This window comes from Lissotriton helveticus, chromosome 8, assembly GCF_964261635.1.
Source record: "Lissotriton helveticus chromosome 8, aLisHel1.1, whole genome shotgun sequence".
NCBI classification, from domain to species: domain Eukaryota; kingdom Metazoa; phylum Chordata; class Amphibia; order Caudata; family Salamandridae; genus Lissotriton; species Lissotriton helveticus.
The window spans coordinates 75,652,371-75,678,582 of record NC_136069.1 but is presented as its reverse complement, the minus strand read 5'-3'; the positions used below and the strand labels follow the sequence as shown (position 1 = coordinate 75,678,582).

At 48.9% G+C, this 26,212-nt stretch overlaps 1 long non-coding RNA gene across 2 annotated transcripts in view; it reads left to right on the top strand.

Moving 5' to 3' along the window:
• The window catches only part of LOC144771471 (uncharacterized), a 130,523-nt gene that overhangs the window by 38,522 nt on the left and 65,789 nt on the right, over nt 1-26,212 (top strand). For both annotated transcript variants that reach the window (XR_013599296.1, XR_013599295.1), the window contains exon 3: nt 4,934-5,068. This is a non-coding gene — a long non-coding RNA (uncharacterized LOC144771471). The remainder of the gene's footprint in view (nt 1-4,933; nt 5,069-26,212) is intronic.

The following is a 26,212-nucleotide window of genomic DNA, read 5'->3' as shown; positions in this document are numbered from 1 at the left end:
TTTGTAACCGGGTTAGGTCGTTTTGGGTCATTTGGATGAAGAGCAGCTCGCGGTTGGGAGAGACTTCACGTCGCTTCAGGTAAGGTTTGTTTTATATGTTTTATGTGTATTTTAATGTACTTTTGAGAGTAGTCTACTGCTATTTAGTGTTCTTATATGTGAGTGAGTAGTGTTTTAGATTTTTAAAACGATTATTTCCGTGTGGTAGATACACGTAGTTTTACTTTGTCCTAGGATTGTTTACAGAGTCACTATATCTATGTTTTAAGTTTATGCAGTAGGAAAATAATGCTTTAACTAATGTTTATAGTTATTTATGTGTTGGTTAATGTGGGTGGGAATGTCTGTTTTCTATGTTTTTGTTATAGGTGTTCGCTATATCGGAAGTTCCGCTTTTTTTTTTTTAAGGAAGTGTTTGTTGGTTTTATTCACCACTGCTTTGCAAACACTTCTTTTAAGTTTTCGGTTTTCCTGGAGCGTTTTTTTAACTTTTTGCTATTTTTCTGGTTTTTTATGGTTATTCGATGGCTCTTCACACCATGGATTTGCTTTTTTTGGTACAGTTGTATTTTTGCATTTTATTTTGGGTTACATTTGCTCTACCTGGATTACTTTGGTGGAGAAGGACGTTATTGGATTTTAAACATGATTGGTAAGTCATTTATGTTTGATCTTTTGTGGGTGGGTAATGTGATTATTAATATTGCATTGTTTAATACTTCTTAATTTTATTTAATGTGTGCATATATGTGATTAATAAGTATATATATTGCATACATTAAATACTTTTAAACATCAAGATTGAAATATTATTATGCATATTTAGGTGATAGTTTTAGGGATTGCTTTGGTGTTGTTATTTATTCAGAGTAGGGTTTTGGCAATTATGTTTAAGTATTCTATGCCTTTTGTACTAGGGTATAATTTCACTTGCTCTTCTAGGTATTTGTGCATTTGCTTATTTTGTTTAGATGTTTTAGGGACTAGTTCAGTTATGGATTGGTCCATTCTGAATTCCTGTTAGCTTTGTTCTTTCTGTAGGCACTTAATAAAATGTTCTAGAGTTGGTTTTGTTCTGCCAGTTGATTGTATAAAGGCATTGTGCCAACCTTCTACTGCATTGTTAGTTTTAGATTCACCATTTAAGGTGCTTCTGTAAACGTTCCACCAGGGTATTAGGAATTTTGGGTTTCTTCTGTGGCCAGATCTATGGAGTCTGCCTACCCAGGTGTCTTCAAAGTAATCCAAAATGGACTCAACTTAGCTTCATTTTGTTTATAGAAGGGGCTGTCTATAAGAATGTTGTAGTGTTCTGCTACGTCTGTTTCTGGAACATAAGCCAGTGCTATGAGTTTTTTTATTTGGTATGCAAAAGATGAGTTAGTTGCATATTCTACACTTAAGGTAGTTTTTTGTAGATGTCTCCATAGACACTGGTTTAAATGATAGTAGCAGCCTTGAATGCAGGTATGGGGGTGGATTTTTAGGATGGTTGAAAGCATTGCTTGCTCAAAATCTAGAATTATTTTTTCTGGAGAATAATCATTTGTTTTTTGTTTAATTATATTTAATAATTCCATATATGTGGAACTATTTTTGTTTGGTAGTAGTGCATATAGTAGTGGTATGTTGCAGTTTTGGTAGAGGCCATGTACAGTGTATAATTGGAAAAATGGTTTGGGACAGATGTTAAAAGTCCCATCCATCATCCAATATTGGCTTTGCTGAAGTTTTACAAGATTCATATTAGTTCCAAAAATAATAAGTCTTTTGTCATTGTTTTCATTGTCGTAAATTATAAATGGTTGCTTGTTTAAAGTTATAATTTGGTTGGAATTTAAATTAATATCATGATATGATCTGGGAGCTGGTGTGGTTGTAGTAGTAGCTTTTTTAGTTCGTGCTATAGTTCTTTTTAGTGAAAGAATATTTGGCATTTGTGTTGTGGCAGTTTTAGGGATTTTAGGAATTGCTTCTTTTAATAGGACGTTGGTTTGTTTTTGGGAACCTGTGCTTGCCTCTTTTATATTTTCCAATGCTGTTCTAACTTCAATTTCAGTAACATTTGGTGGATGATTGTGTTCCCTAGTATACAGTACAGTAGCTTCTCTTGTTGTTGCTCTTCCATAACACTTGTTAGAATAATATTTACAACATTTCCAATTAACTTTCATGCCATATTGCTTTTCTTGTGTATAAGTGTAACCCATGTAGCACAGTAATAGCTTTCCTTTCTGGCTGGTTACAAATTCTGCTCCTTCTGTCATTTTGTTGTTTGTATATCTAGAAAACATATATATAATTGTTAATGTCAAGGACAATGTGTTTATAATTCTAAGTAAGTGATTAATACTAATGTATATACTTACGTGTTTTAGAAATCAGTGAAATCTTTTGATATGCTTTATTCTTTTGTTCTGGATAGTGTTTTCTGATGTTTTTTGAGCTGTTAGGAAAAACATAAATTGACAATATTATTACAAACTTTTGTGTATATTTAGAATGTCACTGCTGATTTCTACAACAAAAGTGGATACTAATAAGTGTAGGATTTTATTTTGCATTGTCAAGATACTTACTTATTTAGTTTTAGGTAGGGTTTTCCAGTATAGTTTTATCTTCTTTTTGTGGAGAGTATATAGTAGTGTTATCTAAAAAAAATAGGTACATATGTGTTAGAAAACTCACCATGTTTGTAGGTTTTCAACAACTTAGCAGTTAATTATGTACTTTAATATACTTACTTAGTGAGTTGTATTTTTGGTATTCAGAAATTGGAGATCTGAATGTTTTCGGTATATTTTTCTGTAGTGTTAGCTGTGTAAAAAAAATAGATAATAGGAACTAATTAGAACAAGTGCTAATGTGTGTTGTTTTTACCACATTGATTTCGGTTTACAAATACTTACTTAGTAATATTTAATATAGAAATAGGAATAATGTTCTCTGTTCATTTGTAGTGTAGTTTTCAGTAGTAGAATCTGGAGAAAAAAAGTACATATGTGTTATAAATGTAATTGTTTGTTTGTGTTTAGAACATTTTACAATTAAATTCAAAGTTACAATTTACTTACTTAGGGCCCCATTAGGATGGCGGGCGGACTTTGCCCGCCCGCCATCCTCACGGTACTAGGGACCGGCCGCCATGAGGGCGGGGGTCCCGTTGGCAGCATTAGGATGCGCCCGCCACAGTGGCGGGCGCATCCTGTATTCCCATCATTGTGGCGGGCGGTGCACTCTGCACCGCCCGCCACAATGCTGAAAATGCTTTGCAGCATTTGCATGACGAAAGCGGCAGGCACCGCCCTGTGTGCACCCCCCTACTGTGCTTCACTCTGGGGGCCCGCAGGGGGTTCCCAGAGTGAAGTCCGCCTGCCTTTCCGTGGCGGCATTGCCGCCACGGAAAGGCATTGTCAGATGCCTATTCTAATATGGCTGGCGGTGTCTGATAGACACCGCCACCATGTTATCACTTATCCGCCCCGGCCGCCAGGCGACCGGGGCGGAAAACAGGCGGGCGATGTTTCCCACCGCTGCGGTCCCCTCCGCCATCGTAATATGGCGGGGGGGAATGCAGGGAAGGATGTCGGGCGGATTGCCTCCGCCAGGGTGGCGGTGGCCACCGCCACCCTGGCGGAGGCAATCCGCCCGACATCCTAATGGGGCCCTTAGTTATTAGTATCTTTAGTTTTAGGATCTTGTTCACAGTTGTTTCTTTGTAGAATTTTCTCTAGTGGTAGTATCTATAAAAACATTTGTATGTATAAATAATTACTACATGTGCAGAATTGTAGGGATTGTCACAGTTAATGTAGTGTTAAATGATACTTACTTTGATCTTTGTATATTTCTTTAATACGTTAGTAGTATTGTAGTAAGTAGTAGAATTTTCTGTAGCATTAGAAGAGAAATAAAAGAGTTAGGATATACACATAATAAAATTACTTTTAGAAAGCTTACAACATTAATGTCATATAGAGATAATTATAACATTTCTAGTAGTTGTGTGTTTTTAGAAAACAGTTATCTGTTATTTATTATTAGCATGTTCTGTAGTAGTAACAGAAAAGGAGCACAGGGTATTTAGCAGGTAAGTAATATAGTAGCCGTTATTTAGTGTTTATTTGAGTTACTTACTTGAAAGTTTTGATTATATGTTGATAATCTTGATTTTCTTGTTGGTGTGCTGCAATTCATCCAGAGATGTATCTCCTTCCGTGACTTTTAGCAAGTGGTTTGTGTTTTGGGTTTAATTGTTTATATGGAGGAGTGTCATTAGTACTTAGTTTGCTATTGGTTGGTGAAAAAAAGCTGTGTGTTGATTGGTTAGTTAGTATTTTTGAATTTCAGTTGTGAGTATTATGTAGTAAAAGAAGGGAAAAGAAAATAATTTATATAATTATAAAATTAGCAGACAATAATTTTCAATGTGTAGGTTATATAATAGATAATATAGAATAGTTGTGAATTATTTATAAGAAAAATAAAAATGTTTAAATAAGTAGTGTGTATTTAATTGCAAATAAAATAATAATATGTAAAATAAAAGTGCAAATATATGTATATAAACTGTCGATATATCAGAATCTACGATATTATTGTTCACGATATTATTGATGTCGATATTTTATTTCATGTGTATGTATTTTTAAGAGATCGATATTTATGTATACCGATATCAAAGTAGTCGATATAAATGAAAACAATGTTTTTGTATATCGATATTATTTATCCGATATATTTGTATGTATATAGTTAAGTATAGGAAGTCGATAATAGTGAAGTCGATATTTTTGTTCCGATATTAGTGTAGTACGATATTGTGGTTTTCGATAATATGTCAGACATTCATTTCTTGTCTCCTTACCTTAATGTGAATAGGAAAAGTCGACTGAACACTGCTAAGATTTTTTCCTCCTGATATTCTTCTTAGGGAAAAAAAGATGGATGTGATGGGTTCTATTTATCCAAAGACGTTTGAAGCTGGATCTACAGACTTCTCCCATGGCATATAAGAAGTTGCAGGAGCTGGTGAGATCTCTCTTGGAGGCTTATGACACATATAGAGGTGGGTCAATCCCTTTTGTAATCTCTTAAACTATCCAACAGCTCTCAGTGTTCAGTCTACTCACCTTCATCTTGGTCTTTATGAATCTCACCTGAGTATGAAGAGGAAGAGCTGGGGTTTCCAGGAGATTCCTCCATGCAAAGGGGAAATAAAAACAGCAGGAGAATTGACACCAGTAATTTCCTACCTTTAATCCACCTTACAGTTGCCAGCTGAAGAGGAGTAGCCTGGTACAAGTGGAGAGTGGTTCAGTCAATTTCATCAAAGAACATGCTCCCCGAAAGTACCTGTTATTTCTGCAATACAAACAGTTGAAGATGAAATGAAGAACCCAAAGAGATTCTCAGGTCCAGAATTCATGGGTAGGCTATATTCCCCGGCCAAGGGTGAAATAAAGATGCCTCCCTCATTGGTAAAATCTTCTGAGGCCTTACAGAAAGTACAAGTGTGCTTTAAGGAGATGAACGATGTCAGAATTTAAGAGTCAGTTAAACAATTAAGTAATAAACACAAATAAATTTTCATGAAATAATAAACATTCTTAGAGTATTCAATCGTATATTATTTTTGAAAGGATATTTATTTTAAAAAACGTTATGCGTCACAGTATTAAATTATAATAAAAGTCTTTTGATAATTCCCAGTTCTTGTGATTAGTGACTTTTTGCACATATTGAGTTATACAGGTAGAGAACATCTGTTCTTGATTAAATTCATGTACTTCCCCTGTTGGTCTCTACCTATATTGAAATAAGGGGCCCCCTCCTTCTGAGGGGTAGGTCTCCTGGACCAACTCTCGATCTCCTGAAGAGACAAGGGTCATAACTGCTGGCTTCTCCCACTCACTGGAAACTAATTCCTCCACCAAAGCTACACTCACTAAACCCGGTGTCTGAGCACCAGTGGGTGCTTGGGATTTCTTGGGCACCCAGGGGCAATGTGGCCCTTCTCACCACAATTATAACACCTGGGGGGACCCTGGAAGTAATGCTCGCCCTTAGAGGGCTGCAATGTCTTAGGCTGGGGGGCTGGGACTCCTTTCCCTCTGAACTGTTTTGGGGCCCTTTAGAGAACTCTTTTTGGTTGCCTTTGTCCCCCCACTTTTCTGCTGGGGACCCTGCCCACCTTTGGCTGTGGCACCCACAATCCCCTTGTGGACCCTGGTGCTGGTCCAGCGGTCCCCCTCCTTAGCAGTCTCACTGGGATCAGTTGACTTACTGTCCAAAAGATGCTGGGGCAGCTTTGGAACACATAGACTGCTTAAGTGCTCCCAACTAATTAGATGGCACAACCCCTCATAATCAGTAACTTTGCTGCCCTTCATCCAACCTTCCAGTGAATGTGTGTACAACCTTACACATTCAACCCAAATGTCTGAATCATACTTCTTGAAATTCCTGAACTTCACTCTGTACTGTTCTGGGGTAAACCCATACTTGAGGCATAGGCCCTCCTTCATATTGGCATAAGTTAGGGAACCCGCCTTTTCTAGGAGTGGTAAGAAATCCCTCCCAGATGCCTCAAAGTGTTCCCATAAGCCCGCCCCCCCAGTTCTTCTCAGACACCTCATTCATATTCAATGCAAGCTCATACAATTCAAACCATGCATAAATATCCTCTCCCTTTTGGAAATTCAGCACTATATCCTTGGGTATGTCCACCTTACCCCCTTGCACTGGCTGTGCGCTGCCACCACTTGAACTGGACTCCATTTGTTTAGCCTTAATGTCCAGTTCCCTCATGCTCCACTCATGAGCCAATAGCAATTTATTTTCTTCCCGGGCGAGAGCGCTCATGCTCTCCTCCGCCCTGGCCCTTCAGTTTCAAAAAGTCCAACTCATGCTCTCTGATCCTCTGGTTCCCCTCCTGTTCTTCTCGGGAGAGACTTCCTGCGGAATGGACGCTGGCAGCACTTGAGGCTGCAATTGGCACAGGAAGATCCTGTGACCAGAAACCATCCCCTTGTGCATCCTCATCCACTTCTACATTCTCTGGCTCCTCATCTCATTTGGCCTCCCATCAGGCTTTTGAAGCCTTCTGTAGCTCATCCCTCTTAGCGCTACTCCTCGTGGGACTTCCCAAATCCTTGCAAAATTGTTTGAGTTGATCTACCTTGTAGGAATACAATTCCTCAATGTGAAACTCCAATTCTGCCTTCTCACTTGCTGCTTTACCATTTTGAGACATGATGCCTGGATGACTCAAGGATCAGATCAAAAATAGAACCAAAAAGAAAACACAGTATGTGGTTGCGTAGTGGTCTGCCCTAATCTAGCGATGTACACCAATCGCTGTGGGTCAAGTACAAATACAAGTTCAAATCCCACCGCTGACCACCAATGTTAGATCTGGGGGTTTCTAGTTTGACCAAATAGGGACCCTTGTTTCTAGACTGGGTAACCCCTGCTCATCCCATTGGTAGCTTGGCACGAGCAGACAGGTTTATCCCAAAGGCAATGTGTAAAGTATTTGTACCAAAACTCACAGCAACACAGTGAAAACACCACAAATGGACACCACACCAGTTTAGAAAAATTAATATCCTTATCTGAACTAAACAAGACCAAAGCAACAATAATCTAACATAAATATACTCAGTAGAATGTCTTTAAAAAGGGTTGTTTCAAAAATAAACTTGTAGATGGTAAATGCAACACTTTTCTCTCAAAGTATCTTAGATGCGGAATGCTGCACAAACAAAAGAGTCGCAGAGAAGGCGATGCGTCAACTCTTCCTGCGCCTCAGTTTCGATGCGACAAGATGGCGCCCCGATGCGTTACGGCGATCTGGTGTGATGCGATAAAATGGCATCTCCGATGCGTTGCGACAATGTGGATGCGATGCGTGCACGCCCAACGGCCGTGCGGCCAAATCCGTGGTTTCTTGAGCCGCGACCTCTAGAGAAACCTCTAGAAGCTTTACACACTGCAAAGGCAGAACTAGGCATACATATTGGAACTCAGACACCAACTCCTCTGTACACTTCTGGACTAGTGGACAATCTGCTAGGAAGAAGGTCTGCTGTGCTGCTGATAGGACTGCCACTCTGTTGGACTGCTGCTTTGATGGACTGCTACCCTGCTGTGCTGACCTGAGGCCTGCTTCCCCCTTGCCTGGGTGAGAAAGAGTGGATCTGCATCTGTTAAACCAATGACCCCAAGGGTTAGTTGGCTGGCCTCCTGAGTAGAGCCTCAGTGACAGAAGGCTCCAACAGCCTTAAACCCATTACCTGGACTCTGCCATCTGTGAGTCCTACCCTGCCAGGTGGTTTCACCTCAGTTCTGGACCCTTGGAAGTGGGACTGTAGGTGCCCTGCCAGCCCATCTTTGGATCCAGCAGAACCAATGCATCACCTTTGCTGTGCAGCACAATCCCAAGCAGAATCGATGCATCATCTCTGCTGCAAAGGTTCCCTCACCGTAAGGGCTCCGCATCGACCTTGCAGCCCTCATTGGAACCACCGCTGTGCATGCAGACTAGCGCATCACAAATCTCTTGTTGACGGCAGCCTCAACGTCGACGTAGGTTCTCGCATCACACCTTTGCAGCACCTTAGAATCGATGAATTGCTTCGACTGAGCAAGGCATCCTCCACCCCAGACTTTGAATCACAAGCCCTTGTAAATGGGATCCTCGCAATGACGCAGGACCTCTCATCCCAGCCTCACAACTCCCTGGAACCGGTCTATCTTCTTGGCCACATGATGCATCCTCTGAAAGGGATATCACAATGCTGTGCAACCAGGATTTAAGATACTCATGTTCAACAGGCCTAAATGAGTCCCTGACCAGGCCCGCATGTCATCATGGTAGGCCTGAACTTGTGGCTTTGTCCGACCCAGATATCCACAGTTGGCGCTTTGAGCTTTTTGGCACTATTTTCACTGAAGTCTTTAAAATTACATATCCCCAGGTCTACTGATTTGGTCTTGTTTTATATATTAAACTTTATTCTATTTTCCAATCTGGTCTGGATTCTTTTGTGGTGTGTTTTCACTCTGTTACTGTTTGAAGTGTTGCACAAATACTTTACACATTGCCTCTGAGTTAAGCCTTACTGCTCTATGCCGAGCTACCGTAGGGTTGAGCACAGTTTAATCTAGGTATTGCTTGTGCTTCAACCTGAAAAGGATTGTGGTTCTTACTAGAGTAGGGTTTCACCCCCCCCCCAACCAGTAAACTTATTTCTAATGGTGTCTCACTTGAAAATTGTTTCAGTGAGATTAGTGGAATGATATACCTTTGTGAAAAGTAAATATTATTGTCTCCTTTGTCACGTTCCATACTATTTCGAGGTCAATCCTCATCCCCCAATCAGTGACCACCTCCCAAAGCTGTTTTCACTTTCTATCTAACACAACACTTGTGCCTCTTGCAAACTCCTCAGCCTCCAGGACCTCTTTCTGTGATATATATATATATATATATATTACAAGGCCAGTTATGCAGCCTGCAGTGCAGAGGCCTGTCGCTGCTAATATGCTGTGCTTCCATCTCTCAACAGATAATGGTTAAGTAATTATTTATGCAGAGTAAAAGAATTACACAGAAAAATGAGAAAACGCTAAGGGTTGATTATCGCGGTTTGTTTTCACAGTAGAAACAAAAACAACTTGGAGACAGCATTAATGTCACTCTGAGAATGTGCAATCGGTATGTGGTGGACACATACTGCTCGTGAGAAAAATGTGAATGGCGCATGGAGGCATATGAAGAGGTGATAATAACAGCGGGAGGGAATTAATTTAAAATGATACAAATCATGATATTGGAGGAGATAATTTTACAAAAGCATGTTAAGTGCCCAAAGCCGTAAACCCCTCCCTTAACCTGCAGTGGTGCTTCCAAAGCCTTCATAGTCTCTCCCGCATGCAAGGGGAGATTCTATAAAAAGTCGCGCAACGCAGCACAGACCCCCCTAGTCTGCGCCGCGTTGCACGACAGGGAGGGAGCAGGAGAGCGCCATATCTTCAAAGATATGGCTCTCTCCTCTCCTTTCCCTTGCTCCTGTGCTGATTTCAGCTGCCATGCACCATGCACACACCTTAGCGCTGCATCGCTAGGGTATGTGCATGAGTGTAGCATAGGTTTTGTACAGAAAGGATACCTTTCCTGTACAAACACTATGCAAGGCACGATGCAAAGCTTTTCCCACTTTGCATACGTGCTGCAGAGTGCAGCACGCATGGAAAATCGGAAGAGCACAGAGAAATGAAAGAATTTCTCCTGCTAGCGCCTCCTTTGAATGGGCGTTAACTTTTGGTGCAAAACCATGTTAGCAAATCTTTGTGTTGGACTTGGCCCTTCTGGCAGGTTCACCCCTAATCTTTTTGCTTTTAGGATGTGATCTGTGTTAGTGATTTTTGGTCTCTGCGCACTTTTTTCCTGTGTCCCAGAGTAAGTGCGTGCGTGTAGTAAGGCTGGACTGCCCTCCCATAGGAATGCATGGGGAATGTGTGTGTCCATGTTAATTCCTGATGTGTGGGGAGTGCAGGCTCGAGCTTGGTATGTGCGAACTCGTGAGATTGAATGCTCCACAATGATGTATGCGGCGTGTATGTGTCTAGTGGGGAAGTGCCACTTCTAGACATTGGTGTGTGTGTGTGCTGTGAATGTGCTGGCATGTGATTGGCTGGAGCTGGCTGGGGTGCCAGGCTCCATGAGTCATGATGGGTCTGCCCGGTGGTGAGTGTTGAGATTAGCATGTGTGATATGAGGGAGTGGTGCACCTGGGTCCTGAAAAGGGCTGGGCTTTCCCCACACAATGCTGTCTCCGCCCCCTGTGGTGCGTCTAACGACCCTAGCCCTGCCAGTGAATAGAGTGAGGGGCTGAGCACATCTAGAGTGCTCACAAACCAGCTACGACTGGTTTTGCCCCCTCACCCTGAAGCCAGACAAAGTATTTACAGTATAAGAAGGGGCTGTGTCCCCTTACAATTGGTTCTCTTCCAGGACCCTATCTGAGGGGGGTTGCTGCTGCTGCTGGGCGCCAGGAGGACCGCCACTTGGACTGCCTCCCTGCCTGGAGGCCCAGTGAGCTGGCCCTGGGTCCAGCCTTGCCCCCCTGCCTTCCTAAGAACTTTGCTGGAGTTCTGCCTTGCTTATAGCGCCTGGGAGCGCTGTATTTTTTTTATAGCGCTTGGGAGCGCTTGATTCAGCCCCTAAGCGCTTGGTAGCGTTTTTATTTTCCTTTCGCGGCTGCCCACGCCGCGTTTTGCCGTGTGCCTGCCCTTTGTTGACCTTGCCGGCATAATTATTTATTCAATTAGAGGGAGCCTACCCCTCGTGTGTCCCCCCGCATTCGCCGCCGCGGCCCGTCGGCAGGAGAGCACCGAAACCGGAAGTCAGGCGGAACAGGCGGGACAACCGGAAGTCGACGGGAGCCCACCCCGAGCTCCGGTATAAGGTGGTGAAGAGAGAGGTGTCCTGAGGACCCGGGAGGACGGCACAGAGAAGAAGCACCCAGCGCCTTCCCTGCCCCCTGAGGCTCCAAGGAAGTGAGGAGGAGCCCTGGAGTACCGCCGGTGAGTGACACGGGCTGGCGGGAGCTCTCCCTCTACAGCCAGACCCGGTGAGTGTTTCCTAGGAGCGGGGGCCGTTGTTGGTATGCGCAGAGCGGCCCCGGTTGGCAGTGGGCCGCTCCCACGATAAAGGTGCATTGTGCCTAGAGTCCAGAGGGACTCCCACGAGCGGGACCAGGAGGGGGACCCCAACGAAGCCGGTACCACAGTTGTTGCAGAGCCCTGAGAGGCTCAAGGCCCCCCATTTTGTTGAGAGCCACGAGGGCTCGAGGGGCCCTATTGTTTTAGGGACACCAGTCAGTTGGTCAGAGCCTGCGAGGCTCCCACGCTGTGTTTGGCCCCATTGTTGTTCTTGAGCCCACGAGGCTCCAATGTTGGCCCCATCAGTGTTTTCAGCTGCCCAGCACTTAGTGGGCAGCTGCCACGTTTAGGTTTGTTCTTTGCTGCCTGCGCAGCCTGCCCTGACATTTTGTGACTAAGGGCATTTCAGCCCTTGCGAGGCCAATTGGCCTGAGGGACAGTTCTAGTGTTTCGCCTATGTGCACCTTGCGCAATTTGTGATTTACTCGCTAATGTGATTTCTGCGCAATTATTATTTACCCGAACCTCTGAATGTTTTTATGCATCATGTGATTTACTTCTTTTCCTTTGCTATGTGTTTGATGCTTAGGCGATTGTTTTTCCTTCTATAGGTCCTGCTAATAAGGTCCTGGTTCCCTGCGTGATTTTCCTAAGGTGGTTAGAGTCGCGTAGGGGGTATTTACCCTTTACCAGTAATTACTGATTGTGAGCTACATGTACTATTTTGGTGCTACAGTCATTATATGTTCTATGTACAAAGTGCTAATTAAAACAAGTGCTAGTTCTAAAAGTGCATACCCCTGACAGCGGTCCAGGTGTCCCTGTCCTGTATATAATCCCCTGTAAATTCTGCCTGTGCCTATTGGCACATTGTAAAGTGTGTGTTTTATCTAATGTGTTTTACTATAATACAAAGGCTATTTTTTATATAACCTTGTGTGGAGTTTCCTTTGTGGTGGGCCTTGGGTGTTGTTGCTGGGTGCGCGCGCAAACGCTTTACACATCGCCTCCGAGACTAGCCTTGCTGCTCGCGTCATGCTACCTAGAGGGTGTGCAGGGGTTATCTTGGTGTGTAACTCCCTTGCCGTGACTTGGGAATGGTGAACTCTGACTGACTTTGGCGCAAGCCTTGGCCAGCCGGGGACCCCGTTTCTAACATTGGTGGCAAGCTGTGAGGATTTGGACTTGCGTTTGCGCTGTACCGCAGTGGCAACAGGCCGCACTACAAAACTCTGCATTTTTAGATAACCACATTTTGGGGATTATTGATTTTTGGTGAAGTTCCATTATTTCTTCTCCTGAAAGGTGTCATTTTGTAATTGTGTCCAGTACATTTGTTCCCTGCTGCGAGAGTTGGTACCTGTGTCGCTGATGGTCAGGTTGAGAAATCACGGGTGGTGGAAACTGCCTTACCGAGGGGGGTGTGTGAATGAGTGGTGTGTTACACTGGACAGAGGAGTGTGAGTTCTCTGAGATAGAGAGCTTGCTGAATTTTGTAATTGTATACTCCTGTTCGAGCTCAGACCCCTAGGTTGCCTGTGTCAAACTCTTCTAGAGATCGTCCGCCAAAATGGAGCCTGCTTTTGATCTCTGTGGTCTCTTTAGATACAGTAGGTTAGAGCTGGTCAGATTCTGTGAAGAGGGAGGCATGGAGGTGAGTGAGTCGGATACTCAGTCCCAGCTTAGGGACAGCCTGATCCAAAGGCAAAAGGGTCAATGGGATCTTGAGCACAGTGAGAAAGATAGGGCCCGGGCCGCACGCCATGAGGGTGGTGAGTCTGTGGGGAGCCCTGAGGAACATGAAGAGGATGAAGATGACAGTGAATGGGCACCAGCAGATAGTGAGGACCCCATAGATAAGGAGTCCCTTGCTGGGTCCAGTGTCAGTACCAGCGCTCCATCCCTTTTTCTGTCCCCAGATGAGTTGTTGGATAGGAGGGAAGAGCGGGAGCACCAGCTAGCGATGGAACAGCTCAGGTTAGAGCATGCCCAGCTAGAGGCTGAAAGGGCCTTGTTCAGGGAGAAGATAACCCTAGAGGGTAGGTTATCCCCTGCGCACAGTTTTAATTTTCTGGATTCCCCAGGGAGGGTTGAGTCCAGTGGAGGCAGCTATTTAAATTTCAGTGTAGAAAGTCCCACTCCCAGTTCCCCAAGTATGGTACCTGTTTCCCCCTGTTGAGGAGTTAAGGTTGAAATTCAGGGGCAGTAGGAAACTGTCTCACCAGTCTTGGGAAGATTTTGAGGGTGACTGTTGTGGGACACTGTTTGATTGGGTAAAGGTTCACACGACAGATGATTTTGACGTATTGTTCGGCATGATTGTCAAAGAGCACCTGCTCAGTTGTTGTTCGCTAGGATTGCGCCAACACCTGTTGGGGGGTGGATTGTCTACAGCATGTGAGCTTGCAGATGAAGCAGACCGATGGGAAAGTGCTAGAGGTACTTTAGAGTCATTAGTGAGTGATTCCAATAATAGTGGGTCAGGTGTCCTCCAGCCCAGCGTGGTGGAGGAGGGTCAGTGTAGCCCAGCTAGGCCCCAGTATAGTGAGGAGGGTGTAGGGGCTTACTACCTGTCTCAGTGGAGCGGGAGTGAGTGTGTGACTGAGAGTCCCCAGACGCCCGAAGCCCTGCCTCAGAGCCTGAATGGTTTCTTTAGGAAACACCAGGTTGGGGACCTAGGCTTTCCTGTTAGTCCACTTGAGGGAGATCTCCTACTGTGTAGAGGACCTGGAGCATCTGTAAGAGGAGCTTCTATGGTTCTAGAGTCTGGCAGTACCGCTCTGGTAGGGAGGGTACAGGAGTCCAGGGAAAGGAGTGATTGGGGAATAGTATATGAGTCCCCAGAAGTCCTGGAGTGCCAGGCAATTATTCCACCGAAGGTTTTAGACCAGAGGTTGGGAGGCCAGGTTCAGGTTCAGCCTGACCTGAAGGGTGGGACGACTGTAATCAGTGTCCTGACCAGTTCTTCTTCCAGAGGTACCGCCCCGGTTGGAAGGGAGCAGGACTCTGGAAGGGGGTGCAGAGGGTGGGAGAGCCCACCTCTGGCCCGGTGCAACCTGAGGGGTTAAACCCTAGGTTGGGAGAATGGCGTTCTGAGGGTACCCCTTGCAGGAGGAGGAGGAACCCTAGAAGAAGAGGTAGGGGGAGGAGAGCCTTCCCTGAGACTCCTGGTCCGCCTGAGGTTGTAGACCCTAGGCTGGAGAACCAGTGGCAGTCTAGCCCTGTCTTGCAGACAGGAAGAGTGGAGAGTGGCTACTATGTGCCAGGGGTTACTACCCCCCCTCTGTGAGTAGGCAGGAACCAGTGGCACCTGGGTGGCCTAGGGCCTGGTCCTGGCCGAGGACAGCTGGAGAGTACCAGTGGGGTAGCCCAGTTAGTCCCTACAGTAGTTTTAGAAGGAACCCCAGGGGTTCACCGTGGTGTAGAACAGGAGGGTGTCCCTGCAGTTGCGGGCCCGCGTCCGTGTTTTATCGCCAAAAGCAGGGAAGCCCATCACGGTGATGATTGGTCTACCCTGCGTTTTGGCTGGAAGGGGGTTGTTTTGGACTTGGCCCTTCTGGCAGGTTCACCCCTAATCTTTTTGCTTTTAGTATGTGATCTGTGTTAGTGATTTTTGGTCTCTGCGCACTTTTTTCCTGTGTCCCAGAGTAAAGTGCGTGCGTGTAGTGAGGCTGGCCTGCCCTCCCATAGGAATGCATGGGGAATGTGTGTGTCCATGTTAATTCCTGATGTGTGGGGAGTGCAGGCTCGAGTTTGGTATGTGCGAACTCGTGAGATTAAATGCTGCGCAATTATGTATGCGGCGTGTATGTGTCTAGTGGGGAGTGCCACTTCTAGACATTGGTGTTTGTGTGCAGTGAATGTGCTGGCGTGTGATTGGCTAGAGCTGGCCAGGGTGCCAGGCTCCATGAGTCATGATGGGTCTTCCCGGTGGTGAGTGTTGAGATTAGCATGTGTGATGTGAGGGAGTGGTGCACCTGGGTCCTGAATAGGGCTGGGCTTTCCCCACACAATGCTGGCTCCACCCCCTGTGGTGCATCTAACGACCCTAGCCCTGCCAGTGAATAGAGTGAGGGGCTGAGCACATCTAGAGTGCTCACAAACCAGCTGCGACTGGTTTTGCCCCCTCACCCTGAAGCCAGACAAAGGATTTACAGTATAAGAAGGGGCTGTGTCCCCTTACAATTGGTTCTCTTCCAGGATCCTATCTGAGGGGGGCTGCTGCTGCTGCTGGGCACCAGGAGGACCACCTCTTGGACTGCCTCCCTGCCCGGAGGCCCAGTGAGCTGGCCCTGGGTCCAGCCTTGCCCCCCTGCCTTCCTAAGAACTTTGCTGGAGCTCTGCCTTGCTTATAGCGCCTGGGAGCGCTGTATTTTACTTATAGGGCTTGGGAGCACTTGATTGAGCCCCTAAGCGCTTGGTAGCGCTTTTATTTTCCTTTCGCGGCTGCCTACGCCACGTTTTGCAGTGTGCCTGCCCTTTGTTGACCCATGACGGGTGCCCACCCTGCCAGGGACCTTGCAAGCATAATTATTTATTTAATTAGAGGGTGCCTACCCCTCGTGTGTCCCCCTGCATTCGCCGCCGCGGCCCGTGGGCCGGAGAGCACCGAAACCGAAAGTCAGGTGGAACATGCGGGACAACCGGAAGTCGACGGGAGCCCACCCCGCGCTCCGGTATAAGGTGGTGAAGAGAGGCGTCCTGAGGACCCGGGAGGACGGGAGCGCACTCCGCCTCCACCCGACACAGAGAAGAACAACCCAGCACCTTCCCTGCCCCCGAGGCTCCAAGGAAGTGAGGAGGAGCCCCGGAGTACCGCCGGTGAGTGACACGGGCTGGCGGGAGCTCTCCCTCCGCAGCCAGACCCTGTGAGTGTTTCCAAGGAGCGGGGGCCGTTGTTGGTATGCGCAGAGCGGCCCTGGTTGGCAGCGGGCCGCTCCCACGCTAAAGGTGCATTGTGCCTAGAGTCCAGAGGGACTCCCACGAGTGGGACCATTGTCTTCTTGAGTCCCCAGGAGGGGACTCCAACGAAGCCGGTGCCACAGTTGTTGCGGAGCCCCGAGAGGCTCAAGGCCCCCAATTTTGTTGAGAGTCACGAGGGCTCCAGGGGCATTATTGTTTTAGGGCCCCGAGCTCTTGAGTGCCATTGCTTTGTATAGACCAGCGAGGCTCTTGGGGGACATCAGTCAGTTGGTCAGAGCCTGCGAGGCTCCCACGCTGTGTTTGCCCCATTGTTGTTCTTGAGCCCACGAGGCTCCAACGTTGGCCCCATCAGTGTTTTCAGCTGCCCATTACTTAGTGGGCAGCTGCCACGTTTAGGTTTGTTCTTTGCTGCCTACGCAGCCTGCCCTGACATTTTGGGACTAAGGGCATTTCAGCCCTTGCAAGGCCAGTTGGCCTGAGGGACAGTTCTAGTGTTGTGCCTATGTGGACCTTGCGCAATTTGTGATTTACTCGCTAATGTGATTTCTGCGCAATTATTATTTACCTGCACCTCTGAATGTTTTTATGCATCTTGTGTTTTGCTTCTTTCCCTTTGCTATGTGTTTGATGCTTAGGCGATTGTTTTTCCTTCTATAGGTCCTGCTAATAAGGTCCTGGTTCCCTGCGTGATTTTCCTAAGGTGGTTACGGTCGCGTAGGAGGTATTTACCCTTTACCAGTAATCACTGATTGTGTGCTACATGTACTATTTTGGTGCTACAGTCATTATATGTGCTATGTACAAAGCACTAATTACAACAAGTGCTAGTTCTAAAAGTGCATACCCCTGACAGTAGTCCAGGTGGCCCTGTCCTGTACATAATCCCCTGTAAATTCTGCCCATGCCTGTTGGCACATTGTAAAGTGTGTGTTTTATCTAATGTGTTTTACTATAATACAAAGGCTATTTTTATATAACCTCGTGTGGAGTTTCCTTTGTGGTGGGCCTTGGGTGTTGTTGCTGGGTGCGCGCGCAAACGCTTTACACATCGCCTCCGAGATTAGCCTTGCTGCTCGCGTTACGTTACCTAGAGGGTGAGCAGGGGTTATCTTGGTGCGTAACTCCCATGCCCTGACTTGGGAATGGTGATCTCTGACTGACTTTGGCGCAAGCCTTGGCCAGCCGGGGACCCCGTTTCTAACACTTTGTAAATATGGTTTTGCGTCAAAAGGCATGGGTGGTTGCATGGGAACGCCCATATAGCACCCATATCACGCCCCCTCAGCACAAAGTACCACAAAGCAGTGCTTGGTGCTGCTTTGTGCTACTTACAGGGTACTTTCCAGAGCAAAACAAGTTTTGCGCTGGAAAGAAAATAGCAAAACACAAATTTGCGCTGGTTAGTGTCACGTTTGTGACGCTAAACCAGCGCAAAGTTTTGAAAATCTGCCCCCAAGTCTAGTCTTCTAGAACTGATGTGTGCTTTTAAACCAGCCTGGCTGGCTACAGACTTGCATTGAAGCACTCGCATAGTCGGAGGCTTCCTGCCCCTGTTGGCTGTATCCGGTTCCGCATTCTACTTCATAAATACTGCAAATGCTTGACTCATAGCGGTCCTCACCACCCTGTCCATCAGGACACAGAATCATATGCTCATCACACACTAGAACCACACAGCACATCTCCAGAGTGCATTTCTCCCTCATATCTTGTAGTGTAGTTCCTATTATCCCAATAGGCTCTGCGCATTGGAATAATATCTTCAATAGTATAGACGTAGGACAGAGGTTAACTAGGTCTTCTACTGACGATATTATTCCAATGCGCAGAGACTATTGGGATAATAGGAACTACACTACATGGCGCCCAACGGTTTGGTAAGGCGATAAATCTAACGCAAGACATTAGAGTAACTCAGTCGTGCTTTATCACACAGACCCTTTCTCCCGTAAATACTCCAAAGACGTCTGGAGTGGGTAAAAAGTTAAAATCCGCCAAAACTTAGTAGGAGGAGACTCCTATGTATGGTTTTTTGGTTTATTCAACGTTGAAGGATACAGTGTTCCAAAATATTGTGCACCTAATCTTTGTTTCCGTGGAAACCTGATCTGCAACAAAAACAAAAAAACCTTGCTGTCAGTAAAATGTCAGACAGCGAGGGAGAAAGGGAGACAGCTAGAATAGCAGCTCAACTCCTAGCAGACGACACAAGTCTCCTGCAAACTGACGCGGGTGCAATACTCATCCCGGTCAGCATAAGAAAAACTATAACTCTTAAACTAATAGAAAATGGACTGACATCGAGAGGTGGTACAGTCATATTCGTAATTGAGGCACATGAATATCGGCAGACATGGATAAACTTTCCAGCAGCAAACGCTGTAACAAAGGAGTTCCACTATTACAAAATAGAGGAACCACCGGATGAGTACACTCCTTTCGAGGAGGTGGAAATACCATTAAAATACCAAGAGCAGGGGGGCCGTGGCTTGGCGGGCGAAGATGGCGGTCGCAGCGTTGTAGAGCTCCCGTCAGCCCAGACATAATCTGCTCATTTATCCTGGCCCCCGAGCCCGCTAACTGCCCTACCTGTATGGCGTTTGTTCCTGGCAGCGCTACGATCTCTCCGGTGTGCTAAACCACCCCTCTGGCTGAGCTGGTGCGCCGAAATCGTCTGTGACGAGGTGCAGCCTGGTGCCTGCAGACGGAGCCGGGACCTCGAGTTTCAGGGTCATCGGCCGGCGGCCGGCGGTCGGACCGGTCGGGCGACTCCCGGAGCAGTGCTTGCAGCGCCGGAGGTGGAGGGAGCCGCTGCGGTGCCCTGTGGAGCAACCTCACATGCCGGGGTGGCCCCCTGGATGACACAGACTCGCTGCTGCCTGTGCGGACCCCGAGCAGCCGGGGCCTCGAGTTCCGCGACCCCGGGCTGGCCCGAGCCCGGATTGTGGTGAGTCGGCGCTGGGCGTCCCTGGTGTTGGTGGGGCCGTGGCTGTGCCCAGAGACAGTGTCCGACGAATGGAGGAGGTGCCTAGGGAGGCGATTCGTGACTGAGGCCCCTCTACACTGTGGGCTGGACTTCTCTGGTGGCGTGGGGTCCGGCGGCGCTTTCCCTCTGCCTGGGTCCGGGGCTACCTGTTTCTGGAGACGAGACGGAGACCCCGGACTGACTCTGTGGTGGCGGCAGCGCGACCTAGCGCCCTGAAGGCGACGGAGGGGAGCTGCGGCCTACAGGGCCTTTGAGACGCCGGGGACTCGAGTTTGGCGATCCCCGCCCAGCACAACCATCATTGGCTCTCAGACAGGGGGGCAGACTCTGTGTGGCCTGGGGCGCAAGGGGGTCGAGGGCCCCTTCAAGATTGGATCGCTGGAACTCCTACAGCTGTGCCTGTTGGGGCTGTGGATCGGTGGCATATAGAGTGGTCCAGTGGGGCTCATACCCGAACCTAGAGAGTCGCGCCTGCTGCCTTGGTGTGGACCGAGGACTGACCCGACGGCAGTGCACGACGGACTGTGAGTGCCTTTCCCCCCCCCCGCTCTGGTGTGACTGCTTGCAAAGTGGAGCTCGGCCCCCCGAGTAGACTCTATTTTTGGATTACTGTGAGTGCAGGGCCTGCCGTGGGCGCGGAGTGGTCACCCCAACTTCTTCTAACCATGACAAGAGGTGGGGGCGGCGCTGGATCCACCAAGCAAGGCCCGATCGACAAATTTACTGGACCCAGCGGGGGGTCAGGGGCCTCCGGGGGCGGTCAGGGCACGGGACCAGACAACGCGGCCCTGATGGCCGCCATCACGCAATCCAGAGACATGCTGGACGCCAAGATTGGAGCGGTGGGAGCCGACATCATGCTACTGCGCCAGGACCTTCGCAACGCTGTTGCTCGCATCACGGAGACCGAGACCAGGATCACAGGAGTGGAGGATGATGTGGGTGCCCTGAAAAAGAAAGTGGCAGAGATGGACAGGATCCAAAAGGGACTGGCACTCCGCGTCGAAGACGCAGAAGGGCGAGCGCGCAGGAATAATCTTCGCTTCGTGGGTTTTCCGGAGGATTGCGAGAAAGGGCCCATGGATGCGTTCTTGACGAGATGGCTAGAGAGCTGGCTTCCCTCAGACGTCCTGTCGCGCTGCTTTGTGGTGGAACGCGCCCATAGAGCCCTGATGCAGAAGCCGCCAGTGGGAGAACGACCGCGTCCGGTCATTGCTAAAATCCTCAATTTCCACGATAGAGACACTATGCTGTATGACAATCACAAGATTATGATTTTCCCAGACTATACCAAGCAGGTGCAGCAGCAGCGTCGTTCCTTCCTGATGCGAAAGCCAAACTACGAGGTCTGAAGATTCAATATTCGCTGCTATACCCGGCTCGTCTTCGAGTCGTCTTTCAGTCCAAGACTCATTTTTTTGATACCCCAGAGGCAGTGTTTGGCTGGACCGACGAGACGACCAGGCTCCGGCCGAATGCCCAGCCGGGCCTGAATCCCGGACCATCGCGTGGATCGTCGCAGGAGAGGGGTGACTCCTCCATCAGGGGTAAAAGACACAGGAAATCTCGGTCGCGGAGACGCTCCCGATCCGGGGGCGTCCCCCTGGATGGCGCGCAGTCCGACACCGATCAGTCCGGGAAAGGGATTTGAAGGCCGTGGGACCTCTATCTTCCCTGCTTGACCTCTCTCCGTCATTGGACTATGCGAGAGGCCCGGAGCTGCTGTCACATTGGTCGATAGACTATCATCTGGGGTGGCGAGACCTGGACCTTGGCTTGCCTCAGAGGGGGCGATATTGGTGAGGCCTGATTGCCTCGCCTTACTCGAGCTACAGGTCAATTGTGGTTCCTTGGGGCTCGGGGCACTGACCGGTGGGCGGCCTAGTCCTCTCACGTTAGGGGGGTGGCCCCTAAGGGTAGGTCCCGTTAGTTGGGGGGTGTAGTGGGATCCATTGGTATGGATGGTTTTGGGCACTATGTTTTGGGCCCGAAGCTCCCCATGCCGCGACAGATACTTCAATGTTTTATGAGGTATAGGGGTGGGGGGGGAGGGGTGATGGGAGTTGGGCAGTTCTTGGGGTAGTGTTAGCGGGAAGGGACGGGGGTAGGGGGGGTTTTGAACAGGATGCACGTGATTTTTGCTACAGTGACATACATGCTACTGGGTGCCTGGGCTCGGTCCTGGGGTTTTCAGAGACTTTCCCATCGAGACTATGGCTGATTCCATGCAGAAGGCACTCGCTAGTGGCTCCATGCGAATCTTAAGTTGGAACGTGAGGGGGATGTTGGACAAAATTAAGCGTGGGGCAGTGTTGCGCTGGGGCAAGAGGGACTCGGCTGATGTCATGCTATTACAGGAGACGCATAGGTTGGGAACGAAGGTACTGAGCTTACAGCGCTTTGGCTATACCCAGGTGTTTCATGCAGGGTTTTCCAGGGGCTCGAGAGGGGTGGCCATCCTTATTCATCGACGACTGTCATATACCCACGAGCGTCACTGGCTCGATCCCCAAGGTCGGTATGTCTTTGTTAAAGGTATGATTGGTACGGAGCCGGTGGTATTTGGCAGTGTGTATGCCCCCCCTCCTTTACAGTGGTCCCTGGCAGAGCGCCTATTTGCACTGTGGGCAGAGATCCCGGACTCCTTGGCTGTGATAGGTGGCGACTGGAACGATGTGGTGGATGTGTGTCTGGACCGACAGAGGATGCAAGGGACCGTGGTGACAACCTCCCCTACACGCTTGAAAGCGATGATTGATGGGCTGGGCTGGGTGGATGTCAGGAGACATTTGCATGCCAGGACGCGCGAGTACACGTATGTGTCTGCTGTGCATGGCTCCTTCTCCCGGCTGGACTGTGTGTTTGTACCGGGGGCCTTTCTCGACAGGGTGAAGCAGGCCGCGATTCAGCCTCGTGGGCTGTCTGACCACTCCCCGGTCGTAGTACGGATTGAACTGCACAAGTCGCACCAGCCATTTCGGTGGCGGATGTCCTCGTGGCATCTCCAGCAGGCAAATTATACGAACCACATGCGTGGTGCGATTGCCCACTACTGGCGGGAGAACCTGACAGAAGGGGTTGATGAAGTGACGGTCTGGGAGGCCATGAAGCCCACGCTGCGAGGCGTCGACATAGCTTGGTGTGCTGCTGCCCGTCGCAGTCGCCGAGAGGCCACGGTAGCGGCTTCGGCTAGAGTGGGGGTATTGGAGAATCGGTGTTGGGAGGACGGTGATGATGTAGCACTAAGACTGCTCCTGCAAGCGCAGCAATCCTACGCCTCAGTCTTACTGGACGAGGCTCGACAAGCCTGGCTGGCTACACGGAGCAGGGTTTACCAGTGGGGCGACAAGTCCTGCACCATGCTCCATAGACTGTGTCAACAAACTCTGCAGCCGATCACCCTACCGGGCCTCATAGACGAAGAGGGGACTGCCAAGACGGATCCTGCTGCCATTGCGGCGAGCTTTGCTGGCTATTATGCAGAACAATACGCCCCTCGGGACAGTCTCCCGCCGGAGGCTATTGACAAATTCATTGCTGACCTCCCCCCCCGTGCGATATCAGACGAAGCCAGGACAGCCCTCGACCTTCCCTTGACGGCGGAGGAACTGGGAGATGCGTTGGGACAACTCAACACTGGTAAGGCGCCCGGACCGGGCGGATTTCCCAGTGAATTCTATAAGAAATTCCACTTACAGCTGGGGCCGCACTATAGGCGGGCGCTGGAAGCGGCGCGGGAACGTGGTAGCTTACCGGCGGACTGGCGTCAGGCCGAAATAGTAGTCTTCCAGAAGCCAGGCAGGCCTCCCGACAGACACGAGTCGTATCGCCCCATATCCCTAATCAACTTTGAAGCCAAATTGTTGGCCAAGGCATTGGCGAACCGCCTCCTCCCGTACGTAGCGGATTTGGTCCACCCGGATCAGGCGGGCTTTATGCCGGGTAGAGCGACACGCCACAATATCAGACGTGCACAGGTGGCGGTAGATGCGATAAGAGCGACTGGAGAACAGGCGGCGCTACTACTGGCAGACATTGATAGGGCGTTCGACTCGGTCAGCTGGACTTACCTCTTCGCCCTTTTGCCGCGTCACAACCTTGGTCCGATTTTTGTCTCGTACGTCAGGCTTTTATACACGGACATCACCGCCTCGGTGCGTATTTCGGGAGCTATATCGGAGAAGTTCCCGGTCGCTAGGGGGACCCGTCAGGGATGCCCCATCTCCCCCTACCTCTTTGCATTGGTCATGGAACCGCTGGCCGCATGGGTGCGCATTGATGCGCAGCTTCGTGGCTTTGTGTGGGGAGCGGGACTCTCGGACAGGATTGCGTTGTACGCGGACGATGTCCTCTTCTTTCTGACCGACCTTAATCGTTCTGGCCCTCGCATCTTGGAAATCATGCGTATTTTTGGAGACGTGTCAGGACTCTTCCTCAACCCGCGCAAATCGACTCTATGGATACTAGGTGGAAAGTCGGAGGCATTCTCTTGGGCCTCGGCCTTACAGGTGGCGGTCGGTGGTCTAAAATATCTGGGAGTCTTCCTGTCTGAGTCTGCTGTAGTTGCATGGGAGCGCAACGTGCAGCCGGTTTGGGACAAGGTCCAGTCGGACGTCAAAACCTGGTCTCGCATGCCTCTTAATATCTATGGCAGGTCCGCAATCTTCAAAATGGTCGCCCTACCTAGACTCCTGTACCAGCTGCAGAACCATCCGTACAAGGTCGACCCGCAATGGTTCCGTCGAGTAAATTCGGTACTAGGACGTTTTCTATGGGCGGGGGGTGCCTCCAGAGTAGCGCTACGGACTTGTTTCTTGTCCACGTACTGTGGAGGTCTCGCTACATCGGACATTCTATCCTACTATCAAGCCTCCCATTTGTTGGTTTTGAATGAGTGGTGGTACGGTGGACGCGGTGACCCGGCATATGCCCTGGAACATCTTCTGATGGGGGATGCCGCGCTTCATACACTGTTGTACTCGGCCGGCCAGCGGAAGAAACTGCCGCGGGCTACTCAGGTGGTCTTCATGATTTGGAGACAGGTGCTGCGCCGTATGGGCTGGTGGGGTCGCCTAACGGCGGAAACTCCACTTTGGAACAATGGACAGCTCCCTGCACTCGCCTCGCTGCCGGGGTTTGCTGGCTGGGACTCCATTGGGATCTCGTCACTTGGCCATGTTCTTACTGGGACTACCCTCAAATCCTTTCAAGCCCTCAGTGCCGAATTTGACATGCCCAAGACCCAATTTTTTAAATATCTACAACTTCGTCATGCTCTTGCGCCGAGTCTGGTGGGGCTGGACCGACTTCCTGAGTTTAGCCCCGTTGAGGCTAAGCTTTTCATGGGAGACCTGGGGAATAAAAAAGTCTCCAAAATTTACCAAACATTAGTCACTCACTGCTCCTCTTCCCTCCTGTCGTTGAAGGCCTCATGGGAGACGGATGTTGGCCCCTTGGATGATGATGACTGGAGAGAGGCCCTGGAGTCCCCCTGTGGGGCGGCAATAGCGGTGAGACTCCGGTTTATACAGTTTAAATACCTGCATAGAGCCTATTACACCAGAGAGAGACTGTGGAAGGCTGGCCTCATCGCTACCCCTGAATGCCTGCGCTGTGGGACTGAGAGAGGTACGCTGCTACATACTGTGTGGTCGTGTGTGGGTCTGACCCGGTTCTGGAATGGTGTATGGAATAGCTTGTCGGAGGTGTTGGGGTGGGACCTTCCTCGCACGCCCAGACTGGGTCTTCTGCATATCCTGGATCAAGTGGGGGGTAACATTTATAAGCGTCACCTCCTTCTGCTGGGTCTAGTTGTGGCCAAACGGGATTTGGCAAGGGCGTGGAAGAGCGCCCGCGCCCCCCCACTCAGCGCCTGGAGGGCGGGCTTGGATTTTCTTATGGGATTGGAATTGCCAGTGTTTGAGGCCAGGGGCTGCCCCCGAAAACATTATAAGATCTGGAGGCGGTGGGCGGATTACAGGGGGTTGACTTTGGAGCCTCCCATCGACCTGGAGGATGGACTGCCTACCAGCAGTGACCTCGGGGCCTAGGTGGCTCCAGGACGCCTAGTTTGCTTTACACTGTATACTGCAGCTGATAGTGATCACGTGCACCGGGTTAGGGTGGGATAAGGGGTGGGTAGTGGGGGTTTTTGGGGTTGTTGGCGGGGGGCAGGGGTGTGGGAGGGGGGATAGTTGAACGTCTAGGCTGTTCATGCATTCTGTTGTATGTTTCCCACTGACAGTGTCCTCCTGACTATGGAGAACTGTACATATGATCTGCCTAAACATTTAATAAACACGGTTGTGAAAAAATACCAAGAGCACCTGCTCTGGTTTAAAGGCGCCCTAAAACATAATAATCACATCACCAGGCTCGGTCCACTAGGTAGACCAGGAGCAACATGGCCGGTACTAGCCAGCTACACACCACATCCAGACATTGAAAAAATGTTTATACCAGAACTTTTAACACAGCTTAAAATACTGTTTAAAATACACAGACAATTAGTCCAATATGTAATGCGGACCTCAACAGTCCAACCAGCTATTAAAATTCCACAGCTGACCACTCATCAGGGGAACACTAATAAAATCACACCACAGAACATACAGTCCTGTCTAGGTAAAGTAC